This window comes from Nomascus leucogenys, chromosome 24 (genome assembly GCF_006542625.1).
Source record: "Nomascus leucogenys isolate Asia chromosome 24, Asia_NLE_v1, whole genome shotgun sequence".
Lineage (NCBI taxonomy): Eukaryota > Metazoa > Chordata > Mammalia > Primates > Hylobatidae > Nomascus > Nomascus leucogenys.
In genome coordinates, this window is record NC_044404.1 from 6,589,580 (window position 1) to 6,609,791 (window position 20,212).

Genomic DNA, 20,212 nt, shown 5'->3' on the forward strand with positions numbered 1-20,212 from the left:
GGGGTTCCGCAGTGGGTTTCTTGGGCTGAACACCCAACATCAGCACCGCCTGGGGGAAGCTCGTCGACTACAGCATCTTAGGCCCCACCGAAGAGACGTTGGAGATGCAGCCAAGGATGGCATAATTGTAACCAGTTCCCCAGCTGATCCTTATAAAGAGGCAGATTTGGGAACCGCCACTGCCGCCCAGCACAAATTCAGTCCAGACTCCCTTCCCCGGGCTTCAGAAGGCAGGAGCTCTTCCCAAGGACGCTGCCCAGCTCCACCTGGAGCCAGGTGAGGGTCCAGAGGCACAGCACCCAGCCCTTGTCTCACAAATGTACTACATACACATGTGCACACACACACATTAATGTACATCTGCATACACGTGTATTCATGTGTATGCACACATGTGCACACATACACATACACACGTGTGCACACACATTCATCTACCAATGTACTTCCACACACATGTGCATGTCAGCACACATATGCACACATACAAATGCACACGCACACATGCCAGCACACACCATGCATGCCCAGGCACAATCCTCCATTCCTGAGGTGAGGAGGAAGTTGGGGAATTCTGGCAAAACCATCCGCCTCCTCACCGGCTTCCTGCCAGGCCAGGGGAAGGGCTCTCTGGTTCTGCGCTCCTTTGGTGATGAGCAACCAGCCCCTTCCCCAGATGAGCCCATGCCTCACTTAAGCCTGGGAGCTCAGGTGGGCTTGCACGGGTGCCCAGGATGAACTTCAAGTGCTGCTCTAAGCTGTGCAGGGCCTGATGAGGTCACAGGAGGATTGACTGGGGACCGGGGGAAGTGGGCAGCAGGGGCAGTGGGGTCAATGCCCCTCAGAATATCTCTGGCTCCGTGCACAGCAGTGCAGGCCCCACTGATGTGCCCACCTCTTGCCTGGGCAGGGGGGTGCTTTTGGCTCATGGACACCTTGGAGAACCTCAAGAGTCACCCCGTCTCTGTCCCTTTGGTTTCCTGGATGAGGCAGGCAGCACGCCCCTGCACACACCTATCTGCCCTGAGCCCACTCCTCACCTTCCCATCTGGCCCTGACGGAGGAACAAGCTGAGCTGGAGGCTGCACCTCAGGCTTTGGAGTCCCTCAAGAGACCTCATCCCTGCTGCAGGTCCCTAATCCAGGGACATGGGGCCAGCCCAGGCCCCCGCCCCACCCTACCACCCACTTCCTGATGTGCCTGGTGCTGTCTGGGCCCCAGGGAGGAGGAGGAGCTCCTTGAAAACAGTGGTCATGGCTCCCATCACCCGCGACATGGGACTTTGGACAAGTTATGTATGCCTGGCACCTCACCTGTCTGCCAGGCGCCTCACACCTGCCCACAGGGCCTCCAAGAGGAGAATGTGAGGATGTCCATGCACTGCCTGGCACAGGGGGAGCCTCATAGTGGGTGAGGTCATTGTAAGACTTAAAGAATGGAAACGCACACACAACTCTCCCTCTCAAATAAGCACAGCAGAAAAACACAGAAGCAGTCCAAGCTTCTAATAAACTCTCCCACCCTAAATCCTTAAAAACTACTAGTCCATAAAAGAGTGCGGCTCTGACCTAACTCAGCCAGCCGCCCCTCTCAGGTTTATTTAAAATAAACCTGTCCCTGTTGACAGTACAGCCACCCTTCGTGTTTCTCTCCTCTTTCTTTAATTATTACAGTCACAGTCTCTTGCCTGGCAAGACAGGCACGTGTCTTCAGGAAACGACATGTGTGCTAGGTAGTGTGACTTCCGTGAGTGCAGGAGCAGTAACCCAGTCCCCTTCTCCCCACAGCGCCACCTCAGTCCCTCAGTCACATCTAGGTGGCTCATCTTCAGCAAGATGTAAACTGGCCACAACCTCAGCCGCTGAGGACCTCTCTCCCCTCTTGAGAGATGTCAAGGTCCCTTTCCCAGTGCCCCTGGCTGTGCGGCCCTGACGTCCCCGCTCACAGCAGGATGCCCACCACGGGCCCATCAGCTGGGCTCCTGGCCTTCACCAACCACCCAGCCGGGCTGGCTCTGTGATGTCAGCAGTGAAGAAGACACAGTCCCTGAACGTGGAATCACAACTGAGAGGGAGGGACCGCTGGCCACGTGGGCTGCCTGTGGCCCCTCAGAGCCCTCAGCACCCGGGGCATTTCCAAGCAAGTCTGGCAATAGCAGGTGGAAGCTATGCTCTACCTAGCCCATCGCATGACCCCTGGAGGGGCTGCCCCCTCCTCGGCCAACTCAAGACAGGCTGGCACCTCCCTCCAAGGCTCCTGCCCTCCAAATCCAAGGACGCTGCTTCCTGGGAAGGACAGGACCTACTTACCCCCTCCCCATGGAGGGGGCTGGAGAAGCCAGGTGTCTAGAAGGGGCTGAGGCTTCTCAAAGCTGGCACTGACCCCTCCAGATGAGCTCCCCTCTCTTGCTGCCTCCCCTCAGTGCAGAGGTGCAGGGGTGGTGAGGAGATCATAGGCTCACAGAGAGTCCAGCCGACAGCTCCTCCGTCAGCCCCTGCACACTGCAGAGCACATCACGGGTGCAGAACATGCAGCTCTGTTGAGTGAGGCATTCCTCGCCTAGCAGCGAAGGCAAGCCCATCCCACAGATGTGGATGCAGGGTCCTGGGGGCAGCCTCCCCCTCTCCCTGCCCATGTGGTCTTAGGCACTGTGCAGGGAGAGGGCACAGTTTTCACTACCCACCCTAGCCCTGGGGAAAGGAGACCTGGACCCAGCCAAAGACCACCACCCCAGGCCCTGGGATGGCCTAGGCCTGGCGCTGGACCCCAGCAAGACTGGTCCCACCCTTCCGTGAGATCTGCTGTGTCCACACTGCCAGCAAGAAGCTCTGCCCCTTCATAGGAGACATCCGGCTCCAGCCCAGCAACAAGGCTCCAAACACTTTCTGGAGAAAGTCGGGCCTGCCACGCTCACAGAGCCCAGATCCAGCTCTGCGTGAAGCTGGCTGGGCCTCAACGCTGGGTAACTGGGCCCTAGCGCAGCATCTCCATGTGCGCCTGGGGGGGTGTTCTTTTTTCTTTCTTTTTCTTTCTTTATTCCTCCCTCCCTTCCTTCCTCCCTCCCTCCCTCCCTTCCTTCCTTTCTCTCTTTCTTTCTTCCATGTATTTATTTAATTTTACTCACGCTACTTTGACCCCTTCGACTGAAAAAAGTCCCAGCCAATCCCCACACGCAAGAGCCAGCCCTCCTTCCAGGAGCTCCCAGTGCCAGCATGGGGTAGGCCTGATGCTGACTGCATCTGGAATTCAGAGAAGCCAGAGGTCAGAGTGAGTCCCCAGCTCTGCTTCCAGCTCAGCCTCTCCCTGGACCTCAGTTAACCCCAGGCCTGAGCTGAGTTTAGAATCCTGTAGCCTGTCTGAGATTCAGCTTCAATGACCAACTCAAGCCTCCCAACACACATGCACGCTCACAGATGCAGAGTCACAGGCACAGAGACACACACATACACACAAAGAGACACACAGACACACACAGGAAAAGACATACAAACTGAGAAAGTGACACAGATACACACAAACACACAGAGACACACACAAGCAGAGACACACACGTACACACAAAGAGACACACAGACACACACAGGAAAAGACGCACAAACTGAGAAAGTGACACAGATACAAACACACAGAGACACACACAAGCAGACACACACACAGATACACAGAAAAAGAGACATACAGACACACAGACACACAGACACACAGGAACACAGAGAGACACATACACAGATACACACAGAGACAACACACAGGCACACACACATCTGTGACGCTCTGAAGACTCAGGCAGGGCTGTCCGTCACCCAGCACAGCCTCATCCTGCCAACCAGGCTGGACAGGGCCCCTGAGGCCATTGCGGGGGCACAGCAAGTTTGCACGGGGAAACCCACGTTCGTTCCCTTGTAACGCTGGCTGCAGCATCCCAGGCAAAGGCTTCCCAGGCTGAAGGGGGCTCCGTGCAGGAGGAGGGGCCCCCACACGCCACCCCATGCCCCACTTTCCTCCCCCTCTCTTCCCACCTGCCACCTCCGGCTCCGCGGCAGGGAGTTCTGGTAACAGCTAGACACACGGGCAGAAACCCACAAAAAGACTCACACACGTGTGTGTGTGTATTCCAAGGAAGAAGTGAAATCCCTGCTCCCATTGCCATGGCAACCCCACCCGGAGCTACAGCAAGAGCTTTAATTGGCAGTACTTATTTGGCTGAAACCCCAGGAATAATCAACAGGAGATTAGAAGCATTAAAAACCAGCAGGGGCATCCTGGAGAAGACGATGACAGAAAGGACGATCCCCCTGAAAACTCTATTGATGACAGTAATGACAATCGTATGGTTTATTGCGTGACCGCGTCACGCCAGCCTGTGCTAAGTTTTTTGCATGTGTTGTTTCACTGGATCCTTCCAACAGCCCTTTGATCATTTCTCCCATTTTGCAGATGGAAAGTTCTCTGAGGCTCAGAGAGGTAAAGGAAGTGGCCCAAGGCCACACAGGATTTAAAGCCTGCTTGGAATGACTCCAAACGCCACCTTGGTCATGATGGTCATGAGCACTGTGCTTTGCCTGGGGTCCCCCAGAAGGCACCAGCATCAGCTCCCGGGACCCCTGTAGCTCTTCCAAGGCAGCTGACACCCCCATGCTCCCAGTGGCTAAAGATCACAGCTCAGCCAGCCAGAGGGCCTGGCCAGGGTTGACCTCCAAGACACCAGCCGATGCCTGTGTCCAGGTTGCTGCCGGCTTCACCCCTCAGACTGCCCGTACCTGCGGCTGCTCTGGCCACAGCATCCACCCTGCAACCCGCCGTGGGCCTGCTGACCCCTGGTGGCAGCCGTGGGGCATGGCACCAAGACGTGGACTTAACTCCCAGACCCTAAGGAGGAGGGCGCTGGTCCAGGAGCGCCCCATGCTTGGGAGAGGCCCTGCAAAGGGTTCTGAGGGTGCCAGAGCCAGGCGGGCAGGGCAGCATGGCCAGCACCCAGCACCTTTTGCAGGCGTTCAGAAGGGAAGAGCCGGGCTCCGGGAAAGGCTGCCCTGTAGTTGCTCCCTTTTCTGCTCAGGCAGCAGCTGACAGGGGAGGCCAGTTAGCACCAGGGATCCTCTGGCCACGACAGTCCTGCCACCATCCACGAGCAAGTGAATGAGGCCTGTCCTGCCCAGAGCCCAGCCAATCGGCACTGCAGACAAAGGGCGCTGACCTGGGCTGGGTCCCTGGCCAGGCCCTAGCCTTGGAAGGGCTCTGCCATCCCATGCACAGCCCCCGGGCCACTGATGGCAGCACCTGAACCCTGGACCCTGAGCCCTGGTCTCAATCACAACGTCGGTGCTGGTGCTGTCTGAGCACGGCTCCCCGGGGAGCCAACATCGCCCCAAGTGCCGGGACCTCCAGCTTTGTCTGTTGCATGATTTCTGGGAGCAAACAGCCTGCAGCCGCTGATCAGCAGCCATCGGACAGGCACGGAGCAGAGCCCCCCACGATGGCGGCAGCAAGCGGGCTTCCCAGGCTTCCCAAACGTGTATCCACTGAACAATTTAAATTGGTTTTTTTTTTTTTAAGCAACTGGCATTTACTCTGTTGACATCTTATTAAACTTCCCCCTCTGGAGCTCCTCAAATATGCAAGTCACTGTATTCCAAATAAGGGGACTAACAGTTGAAACAGCGAGGCAGCGGAGTGCAATGTGACCCGCCTTCCCTGGAAAGTCAGAGCACAGAGGCGCCGTGAGGGCCGCACCTGCCAAGCTGTCGGTCAGGAACGCACCAGGTGCCGCAGCTGGCTTGCTCCTTTGCCTCCTTGAGCTGCAGCCCAGACCCGAGCTGGCCGAGGAGCTCGGGGTGGACTGTGCAGGGCTCAGCGGGACCACGCCGCCCACCTGGCGCCGGGGCTGAGTAGTTCCGGCGTGGGGCCGAGGCCCCTGCTGGAGGAAGCCGTGGGCCATGATCTTCCACAGGGTTCCAAGACCACATGGGGTAACATCAGCAGGGAACTCTGGGGAGACCAGAGATATCTGAGGAGGCCGCTCCCTTACCCAGATGTGAGGAGCCAGGGCCGCCCCTGCCACAGGCCTGCCTTTAGGAAGCAGCACTCAGTGACCCAGGGAATTGGATGGGAACCAAGGGCTCCCTCTGCCCCTTCTCACAGCCCTAACAGAGAAGTCAGGTAAGCTGACACAGCCAAGGAGGTGGCTGTCCCCTCTCACCGGCCTGTGTGCCATCCAGGGGGCACAGAGAAAGAAGAATCAAAGGCTCTGGGGCTCAGAAATCTTCAAGCCCCTACGCAGGCCTGCAAGTCCCAAGGCACAGCCTCTTCTCAAAGCAACTGCAGAGAAGGCTGGGCCATAGACTGACAGCAGGAAGGGAGGAAGGAGGGGGAGGAGGGAGGAAGGGAGAAAGGGAGGGAGGAAGGACGGGAGGAGGGAAAGAGGACAAAAGGGAGGGAGGGAGGAGGAAAGGGAAGGAGGGAGGGAGGAGCAAAGGGATGGAGGAGCAGAGGGAGGGAGGAGGAGAGGGAGGGAGGAGGGGAGGGAGGAGGAGAGGGAGGGAGGAGGGGAGGGAGGAGGAGAGGGAGGAAGGAGAGGGAGAGAGGAAGGGGGAGAGGGAGGGAGGAAGGGAGACAGGGAGAAAGAGAGGAGGGAGAAGGAGATGGAGGAGGGAGAAAGGAAGGGAGGGAGAAAGGGAGGAGGGAGGGAGGGAAGGAGGGAGGGAGGGAGAAAGGAGAAGGAAGAGGGAAGGAGGGAGAGAGGGAGGGGGAAGATAGGGAAGGAAGGAGGGAGAGAAAAAGGAGAAGGAAGAGGGAGGGAGGAAGGGAGGGAGGGAGGGAGCAGGGAGAAGGGAAAGAGGAGGGAGGGAGGGAGGAGGGAGAAAGGGAGAGGGAGGAGGGAGAGAGGGAGGAAGGAAGCAAATGGGCATTGGAGTCAGAAGAGCCTGGAGTGAACCTAGCCCTGCTGTCTACGAGTCGTGCCACTTTGGGCAGGTTCCTTACCTCTGGCCTCCCTTTCCCCACCTGTAAAATGGGCTCAGTCGCCGCTCTTCCCTGGCAGGGCTGTTGGGGAACTAAGCGGGGCCATGTGACGTGAAGTGCTCGGCGCAGCACCTGGCACAGCGCTCAACAGTCACTCCCTTCCTGCTTAGTGTCCATTCAGGACACCTCGCCTCTCCAGGTGATGCATGCTCAGTGGGTGAGGACAGGGGTGCACTTCCTTCTCTACCCGGGCTTGGCCCTGTCTCAGCCTGACCCCATGGCCCCTTGATTTCCGCTTCTCAGCTGAGGGAAGTGGCTGTTCCATGGTCTCCGCTGGCCAGCCAGGCTCTCCTTCTGCCAGCTCCTTCCTCCAGACTTGGGGACCCTTTGGTCACCCTGGAGGATGTTGGGGCTCTGAGGTGGGTCTGAATGAATGGAGACAGCTTCCCAGGTCCCAGGGAGCTTGCAAAGGGTTCTCCTGGCTGGGTTTCCCTGCAGAGCTTGAGTGACATCTGTGCTGCCAGAGGTCTAATGTCCCTTGGTATCATCAGGCACGGGTGGGCTGGGAGGGTCCTTGTGAGGGTCCCAGTGCTTGGGGGCCAGGGTGGCTCCTCTACCACAGTCCTCAGGGCAGCCTGGGGCCCAGGACTGCAGGGATGCTGGAGACTTCTACAACAGTCCCTAAAGCAGCACAGCCCTAGGAATGGGGGACTGAGGAAGCCGCGTGACCAAACCCACCACTGCTCCCATGGGGGTGTCTCTGATGGGCAGCCTCAGGGTCCCCGTGTAGGCCGGCCCAAGCTGCCAGTGAACCCCTGGGGACCTAGAGAGGCCAGACAGTGTTCACAGGACCCCGGAACACCGAGCGAGAGGCTACAGTGTCCTGGAGAGCCAAGGGCCGGGTCCAGAATCGCTCGTGCTGGGGAGAGCTCCCTGTGCACGCTCAAGACAAGGGAGAGTGCAGATGGCCCAGGGCTCACATGCTAGTCCCCAAGTGGCAAGTCTTCCAAATGCGGCAAAGTCGCCTATGTGGCCAGAAAGTCCCCAACAGCACAGCACTAAGGAGCTCAGAACCTGGACCCGAGGACTGTTCGCCCCTCGAGGTGGATGCATGACTCCCATGGGCAGAACCAAGTGGGAGCCTCTGGGTGTCTGTCCATGGAGGGCTGGGCTGATCCGCAGGGCCGTCGAGTCTGTCTGATGCCTGCAGAGAGGGGCCTGGGCAAGATCCACGTTCTTGAGCAATGGACATTGTCCTCTCTGGCTCCAGTGGTGCCCTCGCCCAGCCCCAGCAAGACTCACAACTGCAGTGTGGACAGAGATAATAGCTGTGGTTCACGGAGGGCTGCAGCCACCTTGCTTCATCCTCCATGAAGCCCACGTGAGCCGGGCAGCACTGGGGTTCGTATCGGCCCTGTCTTACAGATGAGAACATGAACGCCACTGGGAATTCAAACAACTGCCCAGCCCTGCACCCTCACGAGCAGCTGCCCCATGGTGCAAACTCAGACCCACCTCAGCCCAGCGTCTCTGGCCTTTGCCTGGGAGAAGGGCCTCAGTTGCACCCAGTGCTGCAGGCCGGGGCTGTTCTCCAGCAAAACCAATTACTGGGAGACGTCTCTGGGCCTGGGATGGGCACTGCCGGGAGGGAAGGCGGGGGCCGCCAGCAGGAACATGGAGCTGCCAAGGCACCAGGATTGGGACAGGGTGCCAGGGGCCAGTCCCTCCCTCCCATGGTGCCCTGGGCCCCTGCCATAGCAACTGATGTCCGTCAAGCCCAGCACAAACACCACGTGAGTGGGGACGTCACAGGCCCAAAAGCTCCCGAATCCACGGGAGGAAGGAGTGGACCCCACAGAGCCCATCAAGGTGCCGGCCCCTCAGGGCACAGCCTCATGGCTCAGTCACTCAGCCCAAGGTGCGGCGGCTGGGCATCCAACAACACTCCACGCGCATTTATTGAGCACCTGTGGTATGCCAGATGCATGAGTCAGAGGAAGCCATGAATAGCACAGACTAGATCCCTGCCTTCCAGGGGCTCCTGGCCCTGGAGGAGATGCACAGTGAAGAGGAAAGGAAGAGAGGAGGAGACCAACGACCCACAGAGAGGGGACAGCAACGACCCCAGAGAGAGAGGGGCAGTGCAGCTCTCAGTACATGGAGAGACAAAGAGGTGGGAGACAGAGAGACAGACAGAGATAGATGGAGAGACACAAAGAGACAGAGACAGACAGAGAGACAAGGAGACACAGAGAGACAGAGAGACAAACCCAGAGAGACAGAGAGACAAACCCAGAGAGACAGAAAGACAGAGACGGGGAGAGACAGAGACAGAGAGACAAAGAGGCAGACAAAGAGACAGACAGAGACAGAAACAGAGACACAGGGAGACACAGAGAGACAGAGAGAGATACAGAGAGACACAGAGAAACACAGAGATGGAAAGACTATCTTTCCCTCTGTGTGTATGTCTCTGGAGAGAGAGATACAGAGAAAAACAGAGAAACAGAGACAGAGAGATATGAGACAAACACAGAGGGAGAGAGACAAAGAGACAGAGAGATGCAGAGACAGACAGAGAGAGGAAGAGACAGAGCCAGACAGAGATGGAGACACACAGAGACAGAGACACAGAGAAAGAGAGAGAGATGGAAAAAGAGACAGAGATAGAGAGAAAGAGAGACAGAGATAAACAGACAGAGAGACAGTAAGGTAGAGACAGAGACAGAGTGACAGAGACATAGACAGAGAGAAACAGATAGAGACAGAGAGATACAGAAACAGAGGGAGACAGAGCTAGAGATAGAAACAGTGAGAAAGAAAAAGAGACATAGATAGAGACAGATAGAGAGAGAGACGCACAGGAGAGGGCCCAGTTTGAGATGGGCAGTAGGGGTCAGACGGGGCCGGCACTGGCAGCATCTCTGCACCCACCCGCAGCCTGCGGCTGACCGATGCTCAGTCCTGGCCTCTGGAGACAGCCCTTCACTGTCTGGGGTGTGGCTACACCCAGGTCCAGGTTAAAATTTTCCTCCAGCAGTGCATCCCAGGTATCGTGTCCTCTGCATCCCAGGATCTCCCTCCAGTCCCCACTCTGTGCCTAGAGGACTCCAGCTCTTGTTCACCAGCTGGCCCCAGAGAGGCTCATGTGTTGAGACCTAGGCCTGGCCTGCCTGGAACTCCATCTTCTGTCTGTCTGTCTGTCTGTCTGTCTCTCTGCCTGTCTGTCTGTCTCTCTGCCTGTCTCTCTGCATGGCAGACTTCCTCGCCTCCCCCTCCCCAGAGTCTCCCCTCGTCCCCATGGAGCCCTGACCTGTGGCTAAGGCAGCACTTCCTTCCTTCCTGTGGAGGGAGGGGGCTGTGGCAGAATCCCATGCCCCCACCTACCCCTGGAGACTGGTACTCTTCTCCTTTATGTCTTGAAGCAAACAAGAGAGACCCCCACCCCACCAGGGCCCAACAGTGGTTGCGGCAGTCCCTGCCCCTGGTTTCTGACATGACCCTCGTGGCTCTGCCCCCACTCCGGGCTCTGTCTCCCAGTGCTGGGCCTGTGACAGCTGAGGCCCCCTCAGAAAAAGGGCAGCCCGGACTGAGATCCGAAACCCCTCGCTAAAGGAGTCTTGCTCCCAGCAGAGCCCAGGGTGCCATGGGGTGCAATTAGCTGGGACAGCATGGGCCGCAGGGACACTGAGGATAACGCTGAACACGACAGCCCCAGGGACCCAGTGTCTGGAGCCTGGGGAGGGTCAGGCACATGCTGGGCACTTTGCCTGCATCTTCCCCTGTAACCTCAAAAAGGCCTTCTTTCACAGATTGAGGGAGGGAGGGGCTCAGAGAGGTTAAGCCGCTTTCCCAGAGCTACACAGCAAGTAGGCGGCAGAGCTAGGGTTTGAACCCAGGCCCTCTGGCTTTGCAACCTGAGCTCACGGCAGTGCTCTGACACCTGCTTCTGCACTCTGCGTTCTGCCTCCCAGCCCTCTTCCCTCTGAGAAGGGCCCCTACTCCGTCTGTAGGAAAGCAACGGCAGTCCATGAGAAAGCACGGCTGGCAGAACGCCCCGTACCAGCATCACCGGGAAACAGTTCAGCCCAGAAATGCTTGCTGTCATTTTCCTGCTGGGGACAAGCGCTCCTTCTAGAAAGATGTTATGGGTGAATTGTGTCCCCCAAAAGATGTTGAAGTCCTCACCCTCAGCACCCAAATGTGACCTTATTTGGAAATAGAGTCTTCGTAGATGAACAAGTTAAGATGAGTTCATCAGCACAGGCCTTAATCCAGTAAGACTGTGTCCTTATAAAAGGGGGAATTTGGACAGAGCCGTGCACAGGGAGAGGTCTGGGACAGTCTTCGCCACACCTGCATCTTGGATTTCTCCAGAATGATGAGAAAATCCATTTCTGCTGTTCAAGTCTCCCAGACTGGGGCACTCGGTGATAGTAGTCCTAGCAAATCAATAGCTGACCAGACCAGGGTTTCTAGAACCAAGAGTCCAGTAGAATAACCAGCGGCCAACCCAGATGTTCTTTGAAAACGCTGCCAGCTCCTGGCAATGCAAACCCAGTCCAGAGGTGCCAACTCTGACCCCTGACCTCAACTAAAAGAGTCGCTGTCCCCAGCCCTCATCCTGGGGAGGAGAAGCCCAGAAAGCATGAAAGGGCTGAAGGGGAGAATCTTGAAAATTAGCTCGGCCCTGGACCCATAACCCTGAGATCTTCAGGGAGGAATGCCATCTCATCTCCTGCCCCCAGGGGACCATCCCAGGGCAGCAGGGGCTGAGGGCAGGGACAGTGGGAGGCAGACATCCCCACAGACATCCACCTCCACACAAGCTGGGAAACAATTTTTCCAAAACAGAGTGAGGTTGAGATGTTTCAAGCACAGGCACTTACCGGGTCACAGAGCTGTTTATCTGGAATTATTCTAAATAAAGGCTCACGTCGGCCACGCGGATTCCGTTTGTGCCACTCCTAGAGTGAGAACAAATTTCCGTTATTAAGAGAGAAAGCTCTCAGAGCTGAAGGAGCATGAATATTTGCAAATTCCATGCAGATTCCACCTCTTTCTCCCCACAAGCCAGCTACTTAAAGAGCCACTTGGGTAGAAGGAACATTCCAATTAGAAATGCTTATTCACTTGTCTCCATTCTAGGGACAAGAGCTCCCTCCTTTGTCAACGGCTGGCCACGTGCATAGAAGTGCCTGCTGTCACCTTGCAGGCCTGACCTGCGGGAGCACTCTGAGCCCAGACTCACCACTGGTCCTGGTAGGAGGCATGAATGGGGTGGGGGCCTTTGGTTCCCCCTAGGCCCTCCGAGCAAACTCCCTGAGACAGTGTAGGTGGGACTGGGTACAGAGACAAGAATGCACAACCCCTGCTCACAGCATGGCAGGAGACCACATGGCTCAGAAGTGCCAAAGTACTGGAGACAGAGCAAAGGTCCCCGGGACCCCAGAAACCAGGGACAACACACACAAAGCTGTGGGCTGAATTAAAGGGACCCGCTGAGCCCAAGAGGTTAAGTAAGGGAGGAAAATCCTGCACAGCAAAGCTCACCCCCCGGACAGTTAACTCAGAGGCGGTTGCTGATGGATCCCTGAGTCCCTCACCCAGCATCAAACGTCAGCTAAATCCTGAGCCGTTCGTGTCTTGGAGCCTCTGGGTCTGAATCGGGCCCCTGCAAAATGACATCTGCCTTTTAACTTGAAAGCAGTCACTGGCTGAATAGAAATTGCTGTGTCCCTTGTGCCTGGAGTTGACATTTCCCATCTGCTGCCAGGACACCCTAGGCTCGGGGCCCTGAAGGATAGGCAGACAGGATGAAGAGACGCCAGGGAAGGTTAGATTAAAACTAAACATCGGACACATGGAAAAGAAAAACTAACATTTCCTGAAAAGTTTCCATTTAGATTAAATATGCTGTGGGACCACACTACACCCTAGAGCTAGGAACGATCACTAGCCCTATTTTATAGTCAAGAAAACCAAAGGGAAAGGAATTGTGTCCTTTCTCCCAAGTATGTAGCGGTCCGGCCAGGAGACAAACCCAGCCTCCCTGGCTCAGAGGCTGCCCACATTCTCCTGAGCCCTGAGCCTGCTCTGACCACACCCCCCAGGTCCCCCACTGGAGCCCCTGCCCCGGCAACCCCGGCTATGGCTGGGAAGTGGTTTGGTGAAGCCAGAGAACCAGGGGTACTTAGAACTCTTATAGACAGAGAGAGCCTCTGGCTCAATCCCCATTTCACAGAGGAGGAAACTGAGGCCGGCGAGGAGAAAGCATCGCTCAAACCCGCAAATGCGGACTCCTGGAAGATTCTCCACCCTTGCATGTCTACACAGGACCAAGCAGATAATACAAGAGGAAATCCCACGCTGCCCCAAATTTTAGGGGATGGGTGAGCCGATAGAACTGGCAAGCCCAGACTGCCTGGGGTCCTGGGATCTGGGCGAAATGCTGGTGGGTCACAGGCCCTTAGGCACAACCCCGGTAAGGGGACTGAGCCCTGTCCCAGAACTCAACCACAGCCCCAAGCACCCTTGCTGCTGGAGGGTGAGCCAGGGCCCCGACAGCCTGATTCCTTGGTTTCTTGAACAGGCCACTGGAACTGGGGCTGGGTGGCCGTGCAGTGACCGTCTACCTGTGACCACACAGGCCACTCCTCAAAGAAAGATCTGGGGCTACTGAAGAGTTGATTTACGGAACGTAACTGTCCTCCCAGCAGGGATTCTGTTCACTGAGTTTCAGACTCGAAAAGAATCTTCCTGTGCTCATGGAGGAAATCTCTCTTCTCCTGGACACGGAATCGCCACGTGGAAACCACCCCGGAAAGACAATGGGGCCAGGCCTAACAGACACAGAGGAGCAGGCGGGCAGGGAGAAGGGACAGTAATACCGGGAAGGCCACCTGCCCCCACGAGAACTCCACTTTCCCAGGGCCTTCTGTGCCAATTCAGGGTTCGGTGTGGCCTCCAGAGAAACTCCAATCAGAGGTAAAGGACAGGACCTTAGACACTCAAGGTGCCCTCCCCCAGGCGGCCCCCGAAAATTCAACTTGTCTTTTTTTTTTTTGAGATGGAGTATCGCTCTGTCGCCCAGGCTGGAGTGCAATGGCATAATCTTGGCTCACTGCAACCTCTGCCTCCTGGGTTCAAGCAATTCTCCTGCCTCAGCCTCCCGAGTAGCTGGGATTATAAGCGCGAGCCACCATACCTGGCTAATTTTTGTATTTGTAATAGAGACAAGGCTTTGCCATGTTGGCCAGGTCAGTCTCAAACGCCTGACCTCAGGTGATCCACCCGCCTCAGTCCCCCAAAGTGCTGGGATTACAGGCATGAGCCACCGTGCCCGGCCCACCTTGTCTTTAATGCTCCTGTTTGACCTTTAAAAACGTCAAGCTGATTTTACATTTCGCTCCTTATATGTGTACACTTTTTAACATAAAAACAATTCCATGCCCCTAAATCCTGGAGAAACATGAAAGCTGCACGAAGATGCCTCTTATTCAGCCTGATGTCACCATAGAGCAAAACTCACCCTTCCAGCCCTGGCACGTGGCCCTGGCCAGTGTGTACAGAGGCGGTGGGCGTGCGGGTGCCAGAGTCCGTCTGCCGGAGCTCAAACCTTGGCTCTGCTGCCTTCTTGCCTGAGTGACTGTTAGAAATTAAGTTGACTCTCTGTGCCTCAGTTTGCTCATCTATAAAATGGGAACAATAGCAATGCCTACTTCACTGAAAGCTGGGATCGTCGCCTTGTTTAAAGCAGGAAAGGTGCTCAGAACAGTGCTGGGCCTGCTAAGAACTCAATGGTCAGTATAGGAAGGGTCAGCTTGGGGATGGCTGGGAAGGGGGCCTCAGGGGGCTTCTCCACAGAGCTCAGGAAGCCATCAGGGTCCTGGCAGGCCACCACGAGGATGCCCCTTGGCCCTGCTACCCACTACATGGAGCTGGAGCAGATGGGGTGGCAGGCAGGGGAGAAGCTATGATCCCCACACTGGCTCCTTCACTGTCCTGGCTCCCGGAGGTAGCTTTCTGTCCCTGCCGCTTCCCGGCAGCACTTCTGAAGCTGGGATTTCACACCAAAGCAGGAGTTTTTAATGACAATGGCTGCAAACACCTTCCCGTTCACGGCAAGAGAGCCCGCACTCATCGGAGCTGTGCACGTGAGCGAGCCGTCCCTGCCGAAGCGGTCTCCACTGCCAGGGCTTAAGATTTCCCCGCATTCCGGAGACGGAGACTCAGCCTCCCATCAAGGGTGTAGCCTGCTCTGCACTTGGAGAAAGTGGGAGCCAGGCTTCCGCCCTTTACACATTCAGGAACCCCTGGGCAAAGGTGGCATCTGGGAGAAGGCAGGGGCAACAGGGTCAGGCCCCAGAAATCAGATCCATTAGGGAAACCAAGCGGGCCCTGCCCTGACAGCATGAGCTCCAGGGCCACCTCCTCAAAGTGTCAGATCCCACCCGCAGAACCCCATCCCGGCTGGCAGGAGAGAAGCCTGCATCTCGGGTGGGTAAAGGAGACCCACAGCTCGGACGGATTCCAGACACAGCTGCTGGAGGGGCACCGGAAGCTGCCAGCCCCCCGACCCTCAGCCCTTCTTCCACGAGAGGAGCTGACAGCACCCTGGATTGGCTTCCCATCGCTGCCATACACATTATCAAAAACCTGGTAAAAACGACACACGTGTTATTATCCCACAGTCCTGTGGTTCAGAAGGCCGCAGCAGTCTCATTGGGCTAAAATCAGGAGGTGGGCAGACCCACACTTCTTCCAGAGGTTCCAGGGGAGAAGCCATCCCGGGGCCCATTCCAGCTTCTGGGGCCGCCTGCATCCCTTAGCTTAGGGGCCCTTCCTCCGCCTGCAGAACCCACAGCACAGCACGCAGATGGCTCTGTGCCTTCCTCTGATTCTCTGCCTCCTTCTTCCACTCTTCACGCCCCTGGTGATCACACTGGGGACACCCAGAGAGTCCATGCTCACATCCCTATGTTAAGGCCGGCTGATCAGCAACCTGAATTCCTTCTGCACCCTTAATCCCCCCTACACATGCCTTCGTCCGTTTGTGCCTAATAGAATGCCGCAGACCAGGTAATGTGTAAAGAACAGAAATGTATTCCTCACAGTCCTGGAGGCTGGAAGTCCAAGTTCAAGGCACCGGCATTTGGTGTCTGGTGAGGGTTGCATCCTGGGGAGGGAAGGAATGTGGTGTTTTCACATGGCAGGAGGTAGAAGGACACAAGGGTCACGCCCTTTATCCGGGCCCCTGACCCCACTCACAAGGGAGAAGCCCCTACAGCCTGATCACCTGCTAAGGCTCCACCTACTCATACATCACATTGGCAGCACCTGAATTTGGGAAGGGACACATTCAAACCACAGCACATGTAACCTGACACAGTCACAGGTCCTGGGGGTTAAGACATGGGTGTCTTTGGAGACCATCATGTTGCCTGCCGACATGCCTGTGGCACAGATGATCATGACAATAGTAAACACTCATTTAGTGCCTGCTTCTTGCCAGGAACTATTCCACGTGCTTTAGATGCATCTCGCATTGCTCAATCTCTCACCAGCCCTGTGTGGTAGACGATATTATTATCCCCTTCATGTATATATGAGGGAGCTGAAGCTCTGAAAGGCTAAGGGATCTGTCCAAGGTCTCTGGCACTCACACATATGGCCCAGGAGCCCTGTGTCATAACTGCTCCTAACCCCAGGCCCTGAGAAACAAGGGATGCACCTGAGCGCCCAGAGGCTGCAGAGCCAGAGCCGGGACCCCGAGGCCACATGAGCCCCAGGTGGAAACCAGCCCGAGTTCATGCTGTAGGGCCTCGGGGAGAGTAAATGGGTTCCGTGACAAGTGCTACCGTGAAGGGCCAGCAAAACCCACGCACCCCAAAAAGACAGACACTCTGATGCCATGGCAGTGCGAAGGTGGGAGCAAGAAGCCTTCAAGGAAGCTGCTTATTATCTCCGCCGAGCGTCCCCCACCATCTCTGGGCACCCACAGAAGTGAGAACATAGCACACCCGGGCGGCCACTCAGAAGGCGGCTCATCTGAACGCTTGTCACAGCTCCAGGCCAACTGTTAAAATAACTTTTTGGTTGTTATTACAAAGTAATAGATGTTGATTGTAGAAATGTTAGAAAATGCAGACAATCCAAAAGAAGGGAATAAAAATTACCCAAAATCCCATAACTGCAAATGTACCACTTGACATGTTTTTGTATATCCTTCCAGTAATTTTCCTAAGCATTCATTGCTATGTTTTTCTAAAATGAGCTCTCTAAAAATGGGCTCATACTTTTCTTCCTGTTTGGCAAAATGCCTTTTCTCCTGAATATATCTTGAATATGTGGGGAAGAAAGCGCTCTCCTCCTCATCCCTCCTCCACCTCAGTTCCTCCCCAAGAAAGGGAAGCTGACGGGGGCCAGAATCCAGATCCCAACAGGGCCACGTTTCCCAATGGGCAAGGTAGTTGTGTGTTAGAGGATCTCACGCGCGCACACACACACACACACACACAAACACACATGCACACACATACACACATGCATGTACATGCACACATATATAGACACGTAGACACACACATGCACAGTCACATACACACAGAAGCACTCATGCACACACACGCACATACACAGGCATACAAACATACACACACGGCGCAGCGTGGCTCTGTCCTCTCCTGCCCGGGGCTGCCCCTCAGACCGGTCTTGTTCTGCCTGCCCTGGTGCCCCTCACACAGGAGGTGTCCCTCACACCTGGTGCTCTCATCCGTGGCCTCTGCAGTCTGGCTGTGGGTGGGCCTGACCCTGAGAGTGGGAATGAGCCCTGCTGCAGCCTGGAGTCCCAGCCCTTCCTCCTGGTTGCTCTTCAGTGCACCCGCCACGGCTGGCTCAGCCCAGACCCAGCCAAGAAGACTCCGTGCACACTGCCTGGGTGATCCTGCTCACCGGCACGCACCCTCCTGGGGCCCTGAGTGCCTGGCCCAAGCCACCTGAGAAACCTCAGCCACTGTGTCTAACAGGGTTCCCCTCACACAATGTCCCTGTGGGAAACTGCATGGCACCCTGTGACGATGCAGTCACCCTCACTCATAGACAAGGGACAGCTCCCAGCTGTCCCCATTTAGTACAAACAATACTGTGAGCAACACCTGCATATCCATGGTTGTTTCCAGAAGATAAAGCCCATTCCAGCAGAAGAAGGGCCACGCTGAGGCCTCGGAGCCAGTGTAGACTAGAAGGGCTGGGGCAGCCAGAGCCCGGGATGAGGAGAGTTGAGGAGACTGGTGCAGAGAGGCCGGGCGATGCAGTCACCATGGCATGGGGAGGAGTAGCACGCTTCTGGAATCTTCTTTACGTGCAGGAAGAGCCTCTGAAAGTTTCTAAAATGATGAGTACGGCCATGTCGGGAGAGATTTTAGGAGGACTTCCTGGCCTCACTCATCCCTCCAGTTACTCCCAGTCTCCTCCTGAGACAGGCAGCTGTGCAATGCCAGCCTTGCTGGGTCAGAACCACAAACTACCCTTCCATTCTTCCCTGGGAGTTCCTGCCTCAGAAAAGCATGCAGGCTCCCTGTGGGAAGGGCCAGATCTCCTGTGTCCACTCATGCCCAGAACAGGGAGCAACCCTCATAGCACCGAGCAGGTCAGGGGGACCTTGGCTACATCTGGCTACCCAGGTCCAAGCCTTCACCCTTCCTCCCGCCAGCTGCTCTTGGGGGGGCTTCCCAAGGCTCTAAAAGGAGGAGGAGACACAGAACAGCCGGAAGCCCGACAGAGGAAACGCTGTGAGGAGAAGGGGGATGAGGCGCCAGTGCTGGAGTCTGGCAGCTGAGCAGCATCATCACCAAGAACACAGGGACAGGAAGGGGCGCCACAGCCGGGCCTCACCCCAGAACCCGCAGGGATGGTGCAGGGATGGCCCTCCCCTAGAGGACACGGAGCATGACACAACCCGCTGAGGGGCAGAAGGCAAAATGAGGAGACCAGATGGGTCCCCAGCAGGACCACTGTACTGAGGGTCTGACTCCACTTGGTGATGTTTGCGGACAGCTCTGATTGCTCCCCGCACCTGGGCAAGCTGTAGCAGAAACCTGGCGCTGGTGGGAGACTCGAACCACACCGGCCCCTGCCTGAATGGGAACTCTCACCCCTCATGGGGTCTGTGTCGGGCAGAGGGCGAGGGCATCACCAACCCTGACATCAGAATCACATCGGGTGAGGATCCCTCGTGCTTCTGCAGGTGACCATAGCAACCACCCGCTGACCTAGGCAAGCTGGACTCTGCCCTGGGCCCCACCTGGCAGGGAGCCCAAGCTTCGGAGTCTCCTTCCTCGAAATTGTCAAAGTCCCCTATCAGTGCCCAGGACTAGGCAGGGTACCCCAAGAACAGACCAGGGTCCCAGTCCCCATTTCTCTCCTTTTGGGCATTCTCTCCCTTGATCTTCCACCTGGAGCTCAGGACCAACTTGATGCTCCAAGAAGCCTGAGACTTGCTGCAGTGGGGTCATCCAGGGACCCCATGGCTGGGCCCTGCCCTGCTGACTCTTCCCTCTGGCCAGCATGGGACATCAGTTGTGGGAGGTGCCTCCCAAGAGCTTTTTGAAGAGTCAACACATCCTTATTTAGCACTTGCTATATATAAGCACTAATGCTGCACACAAAGTTATTACATAAATTGCCTTCGAAACATAACTTTCATTAAACTTTTTATTTTAAGATAATTATAGATTCAAGTGCAGTTGTAAGAAATAATATAGAGAGATCCATGGACCCCTTACTCAGTTTCCCCCAGTGGTAGCATCTTGCAGAACTGTAGTGCAATATTACAAACAGGATATTGACATGGATACAGCAAGGATACAGAACATTCTGTCTCCACAGGGTCCCTCCTGCAACCCTTTCATGGCCACACCCACTTCCCACCCATGCCCACCCCTCTTTAACACCTGGCAGTCACTGATTTCCTCTCCATTTCCAGAATTTTATTACTGATATGGTTTGGCTCTGTGTCCCCACCCAAATCTCATCTCAAATTGTAATCCCAATAATCCCCAGGTGTCGAGGGAGGGACCTGGTAGGAGGTGATTGGATCATGGAGGTGGTTTCCCCCATGCTGCTCTAGTGATAGTGAGTGAGTTCTCACCAGATCTGATGGTTTTGTAAGTGTTTGACAGTTCCTCCTTCACATGCTCTCCTCTCTCCTGCCGACTTGTGAAGAAGGTGCTTGCTTCCCCTTTGCCTTCCGCCA